The sequence below is a fragment of the Mus caroli genome, chromosome X, assembly GCF_900094665.2.
Source record: "Mus caroli chromosome X, CAROLI_EIJ_v1.1, whole genome shotgun sequence".
Lineage (NCBI taxonomy): Eukaryota > Metazoa > Chordata > Mammalia > Rodentia > Muridae > Mus > Mus caroli.
Window position 1 is genome coordinate 101,468,002 of NC_034589.1, and position 6,489 is coordinate 101,474,490.

A 6,489-nucleotide genomic window follows, 5' to 3' on the forward strand; every position below is an offset into this window, starting at 1 on the left:
AAGGTAAGAAAGAATGTATGTTGTCTCAAAGTTTGAGAGACTACTCATTAATAGTGAAGAATGAAGAAGGCAAAAGCTTGAGGCAGTTGATCAATTACATCCACTGTAGAGAAGTAGAACAATGAAAACTAGTGCTCAGATCACTGTCTACTTTGTATTCAGTTGTGTCCCAAGCTTACTAGATGTTGCCATGCTTAGTTAAGGTGGATCCTCAACATCCTAAGATCTCCACTGCCACATAAACTTTACGCTCACAGCTTCAAGGGGTGGCTGCTCAGGGCCTCCTTACAGGTACTTCTACAGGGCCTCCTTTCAGGTACTTCTACCTGTAAATATGTAAAATACATATTGCTTAGCCTCAGCAGCATTCCATGCTAGGAAACTCTAGATTCCCTTCATTCTTTTATGCCTACAAAGTCAGTACCACATGGATGATTCTGCCAAGTTCTTCTGTCAGCTAAACATGAATCCTTGCCCCTTTGGATCACTGTTGTAGTCACTTTGATATCTTTGAATGACTGAGTCTTCAAAAAACCACCTTCTTTTGTCTTCTGAGTAGAAACTCCTTAATCAGCATTCTCTATTGAAGGTTTGACTTCTGAAATAATATGACTATTAAATGATTTTTGAAATTGTAGAGATCCAGGAATTTAAGGACTTTTGGTGCAAGAAGACATAGGATCTCAATTTTCTCAATTTTCAAAATATTTCAAATTAAGAAAAATTGAACAGTAGGCTGGAGAGGAGGCTTAGTAGATAAGAACACTTGCTGCTCTTGAAGAGAATCTACCTGTGTTTGGTTTCTCTTTTTTAAAAGAATTATTTATTTTATGTATATGAGTACATTGTAGCTGTCCTCAAACACAACAGAAGAGGACATCAGATCCCATTACAGATGGTTGTGAGCCACCATGTGCCTGCTGGGAATTGAACTCATGACCTCTGGAAGAGCAGTCAGTGCTCTTACCTGCTGAGCCATGATGGCGAAGATTATCGGTAATTTTGGTTCCAGAGACTCCAGCACCCCCTTCTGTCTTCCAAGGGCATTGCATACACTTGACTCACTGAGGTACAAGTAGGAAAAAACATTCATACACATAAAATAAATATAGGGTTTTTTTTTTTTGAAAATTGTTAAATTAATGATCACTAACTTATCAGATAAAATAATTCCAAAGACCAAATTTACTTGCTGAGACTAAACAACAAGTAAACAAACGAACAAAAATAACTAATCAATCCACATGGCAAACTGCTGAAAAGACACATTAATTAAAAACAATCTACATTTGTCCAAATGTCAATGTGATTAGGTCTGAAAAAAAGGTTTACTAGAAGTCTTTAAAATGGGAGGACAGCTCAAAAAGAGTTAGAAATTAAATTAGCTGAATTAAGAGAAATATCTCTAATATCTTACTGGAAGACAAGTTTATGCAAATTAATACTCTTTATGGAGCTCTGATCACCATAAAAGCAAGACCTCAGTACACTTACAAATCATAATTTCTCATCAAAACACTATATATCTAGCTGATTAATCTGGAATATAGAATGTACTAGTCCTGTAGATCCATCTTTTAGTGATTCTACTATTTTTGACTCAAGAGCCAAGTTCTTCTTTTTTTTTCTTTTTGTAAAGTTCCTGTATATAAAATAAAAAGAAACAAATACAAATACAAAGTGAGAAACTTCCAAATATATTCAGGGAATTCAGAAAATAAAAAACTTCACATGCCTACACACACATTGTAATACGCAACATGTGATAAGCATTAAGACAAATAATATATTTATTTTAATAAGGAAAACTTAAATGAAATATATATATAGTAAATTGATAACTTAAAATTACAGAATAGAAAATGTGATATTCTATGGCAAATAAATCTTAGCAGCTGCAATATGAGTGTATAAGAACAAAAATAGTTGAGAAGAATCTGTAAAACTAGGAGGTAAAGTCAGACAGTAGCTAGAATGATAAATCAGTTGGCATAGGTGTGTGTCTCAGTCACTTAACTACTAATGCTGTTAGAAGTTTTTTTCGGGAGAAGGAGAAAATTAATTCTGTTTTGTTTTCACAGTCTTTGTCAATGCTCGACATTGACAGATGCCAGCAACTTATTAACTGCTAAGAACATGTCGGACTCATACTTTTCTGGCTTGCTCATATCTGTGAATCCAATGAATATTAAATTCTGAGTGTGGAACTCAAAGCTAACAGGCAAATAAGATGATCTATCTCTCTGATACTAGTCATCCAGGTTGCTTTTGTCTTTAAGCAACCTAACACATTTGTGAATCTAAACCTATAGAAAGCATAAGTATATATATATATATATATATATATATATATATATATATATATATAATTTTAAATATAACTTATTTTATTTTTTCCATTAATAAATTTACTTATTCACTTTACATCCCCATCTCAGCCTGCGCTCCTCACAGTGCCTCAAGCAACCCTCTCCCCACTTCTGTGAGAAGCTGAAAGCCACCACAACCACCTCAGGACATCTTTTTCCACTGAGGCCAGACCAGGCAGATGCTGTTCCCTAACTGAGAACAATGTGAACCTGGCGCCTTCAAAACCCGGGGCAACCAGCTCTGTGACCTCATCTCCATCATAATTCACATCACGTTGGAGAGTGGTTATCTCTCAGTAGAGAAGCAAGCTGAGGCAGGAAATGTAGGATCACCTCTCAATGTTGGAGCAGGAGATCACTAGAGCCTCTAAAATGAAGACGAAGGATGAAGAGGAGGCCCGGGTCAAGCTGCAGGAGTTAAAGGTACATCAGGGACCAGGGTCTCCCGCCCAGACCTCTGTACCAAGCCCAAGCCCAGTAGTAACGCAGAATGAAGACCTGCAGGTAAATGTAGAAGATAGTACAATGCAGTGGTACCATCAAATTCAGGATACTTGTGCCAAATGTGTGCTGGCCTTTGAGGACCTGACCAGCAGCAAGAACAGTCAGACCAAAAGGATAAAAATGGACTTGCAGAATGCAGCTACCATCTCAGTGAGCCAGATCTCTACCATCTCAGGTTCAAAGCTGAAGGAGGTCTTTGATGAGATCCATAGCCTGCTCTCTGGAAAGCCTGTCCAATCAGGTGGTCGTTCTCTGTCTCTCGCTCTTAACCCACAGGGGCTGAAATTTGTCCAGTACAAACTGGCAGAGAATTTTGTGAAACAAGGCGAGGAGAAAGTGGCCTCTCACCATGAAGCAGCATTCCCAATTGCGGCGGTGGCATCTGGTATCTGGAAGCTCCACCCCAAAGTGGGAGATCTCATTCTCGCTCATCTACACAAGAAGTGTCCGTACTCTGTTCCTTTCTACCCAGCTTTCAAGGAAGGGATGGATTTGAAGGAATATCACCAGATGCTTGGCTACCACGTGATAGATTCCAAGGTTGAGCAACAGGAGAGCTTTCTAAAACGAATGTCTGGGATGATCCGTTTATATGCCGCCATCATCCAGCTCCAGTGGCCATATGGGAACCGGCAGGAGGCTCATCCTCATGGCTTAAATCACGGCTGGCGCTGGTTGGCACAGATCTTAAACGTGGAACCTCTCTCAGATGTGACAGCTACTCTCCTGTTTGATTTCTTGGAGGTGTGTGGGAATGCCCTTCTGAAGCAGTACCAGGTCCAGTTCTGGAAAATGATACAACTCATCAAAGAAGACTACTTGCCCCGAATTGAAGCCATCACGAGCCCAGGACAGATGGGCTCTTTGGTACATCTGAAGCAGTTCTTGGATAAATGTCTGCAACGCAGGGATATTCCTGTCCCCAGAGGCTTTCTGACTCCCTCCTTCTGGCAGTCTTGATGTCCTCCATCACACTGTGTGGGCAGGAGGGGTAACAATAAAGCAATAGCGGATTTGGAAAAATCATGTCAGCGTCAGTGTGGGTTTTTTTCTTACTTTTATTTTTTATTAGATATTTTCTTTATTTTCATTTGAAATGCTACCCCAAAAGTTCCATATATCCCCCCCCGCCCTGCTCCCCTACCCACCCACTTCCACTTCTTGGCCCTGCCATTCCCCTGTACTGAGGCATATAAAGTTTGCAAGACCAAGGGGCCTCTCTTCCCAATGATGGGGACTAGGCCATCTTCTGATACATATGCAGCTAGAGTCAAGAGGCTCCGGGGTACTGGTTAGTTCATATTGTTGTTCCACCTATAGGGTTGCAGATCCCTTCAGCTCTTTCTTTCCCTAGCTTCTCAATTGGGGGCCCTGTGTTCCATCCTATAGATGACTGTGAGCATCCACTTCTGTATTTGCCAGGCACTGGCATAGCCTCACGAGACAGCTATATCAGGGTCCTTTCAGCAAAATCTTTCTAGCATATGCAATAGTGTCTGGGTTTGATGGCTGATTATGGGATGGATCCCTGAGTGGGGTAGTCTCTTGATGGTCCATCCTTTTGTCTTAGCTCCAAACTTTGTCTCTGTAACTCCTTACATGGGTGTTTTCCCTATTCTAAGGAGGAATGAAGTCTCCACACTTTGGTCTTCTTTCTAATGTTCTTGTGTTTTGCAAATTGTAACTTGGGTATTCTAACTTTCTGAGCTAATATCCACTTATCAGTGAGTGCATATCAAGTGACTTCTTTTATGATTGGGTTACCTCACTCAGGATGATGCCCTCCAGGTCCATCCATTTGCCTAGGAATTTCATAAATTCATTCATTTTAATAGCTGAGTAGTACTCCATTGTACTGTATCCATTCCTATGTTGAGGGGTATCAGGGTTCTTTCCAGCTTCTGGCTATTATAAATAGGGCTGCTATGAACATAGTGGAGCATGTGTCCTTATTACCAGTTGGAACATCTTCTGGGTATATGCCCAGGAGAGATATTGCTGGATCTTTCAGTAGTACTATGTCCAATTTTCTGAGGAACCTCCAGACTGACTTCCAGAGTGGTTGTACCAGCTGGCAATCCTATCAACAATGGAGGAGTGTTTCTCTTTCTCAACATCCTCGCCAGCATCTGCTGTCACCTGAATTTTTTTTTTATCTTAGCCATTCTGACTGGAGTGAGGTGGAATCTCAGGGTTGTTTTGATTTGCATTTCCCTGATGATTAAGGATGTTGAACATTTTTTTCAGGTGCTTCTCAGCCCATCGGTATTCCTCAGTTGAGAATTCTTTGTTTAGCTCTGTACCCCATTTTTAATAGGGTTATTTGAATTTCTGGAGTCCAGCTTCTTGAACTCTTTGTATATATTGGATATTAGTCCCCTATCAGATTTAGGATTGGTAAAAATCCTTTCCCAATCTGTTGGTGGACTTTTGTCTTATTGACAGTGTCTTTTGCCTTACAGAAGCTTTGCAATTTCATTAGGTCCCATTCATCAATTCTTGATCTTACAGCACAAGCCATTGCTGTTCTGTTTAGGAATTTTCCCCCAGTGCCCTTATCTTTGACGCTTTTCCCCACTTTCTCCTCTATAAATTTCAGTGTCTGGTTTTATGTGGAGATCTTTGATCCACTTAGACTTGAGCTTTGTACAAGGAGATAAGAATGGATCAATTGTCTGTGGGTTATATATATATATATATATATATATATATATATATATATATATATATTTGTACTGTGTGAATGAGGCTTTTATAGTTCACAGCCTTTTGTCTCTTGTCAGGTTTGATAGTTCTGTAGGTGTCACAGCCATATTCAGAACTGGCCTTTCTAATTCTCACAAGTTGCAAGAAGAGGTAAGAAGGGGCACTTAGCACTTGGCTGCACCCTTTGTCTCTAGTGTCTTTCAGGAGATTGGTGATTCTTTATCAGCTTAACTCTGACACATACTGAGCCCACCATTTTCCTTCCACGCTGCCCCACTCCTGTTCATACACATACTTAGAAAGAGCAAACCTCCTAAGAGTCCCTTTAAAGTATCAGGTAATGTTTTCAGTTTGGGGATGAGGTAAAGTACTTTACAGTGTGTGGCATGTGGAGTATACATATATTTGAAAGAAATTTATGATGTTGGCATCAACTGAATCTCAGAGTGCATCAAGGTATTAGGTATATGGATCATAACTGGGAACATGCACCTATAGAGTACTCTCTGTCCCCTTGATTTGGAATTTGGTCCCTGGATGGCTGAGGATGCTGTACTGGATTAGGTACCTTTTTGTTGTTTTTCTGATAAGAATTAAGATGGGTTGGCTTATGGTTTTAGGCGTAAGCTGAAGATCATGAGCAGTGAATGCACTGGGGTTTAGGAGGAGCTGACTATCTCAGATGGAAGTTGCTATTTGTTTTATAAACAGATTGTGTTACAGAAGCAGAGCCTCAGCTCTAGTTGTGCAGGTGTCTTGTGGTAGGCATTCTCATTAGTACTCTCAAATGGCCTAAGCATTTTGATTGTGGACTAGAATTTCCAAAAAAGTAATAATGCTTGAATTTATTTTATTTTATTTTATTTTATTTTATTTTATTTTATTTTATTTTATTTTGTATTAGGTATTT

General features: G+C 39.7%; 1 pseudogene across 1 annotated transcript; it reads left to right on the forward strand.

Annotated features, from left to right (window-relative positions):
• Nucleotides 1–2,681: 2,681 nt before the first annotated feature.
• On the forward strand, nt 2,682–3,883 carry LOC110287214 (annotated as a pseudogene). The gene has a single exon (XR_002377187.1). The product of XR_002377187.1 is annotated as a nucleoporin GLE1 pseudogene (transcript).
• Nucleotides 3,884–6,489: the final 2,606 nt, after the last annotated feature.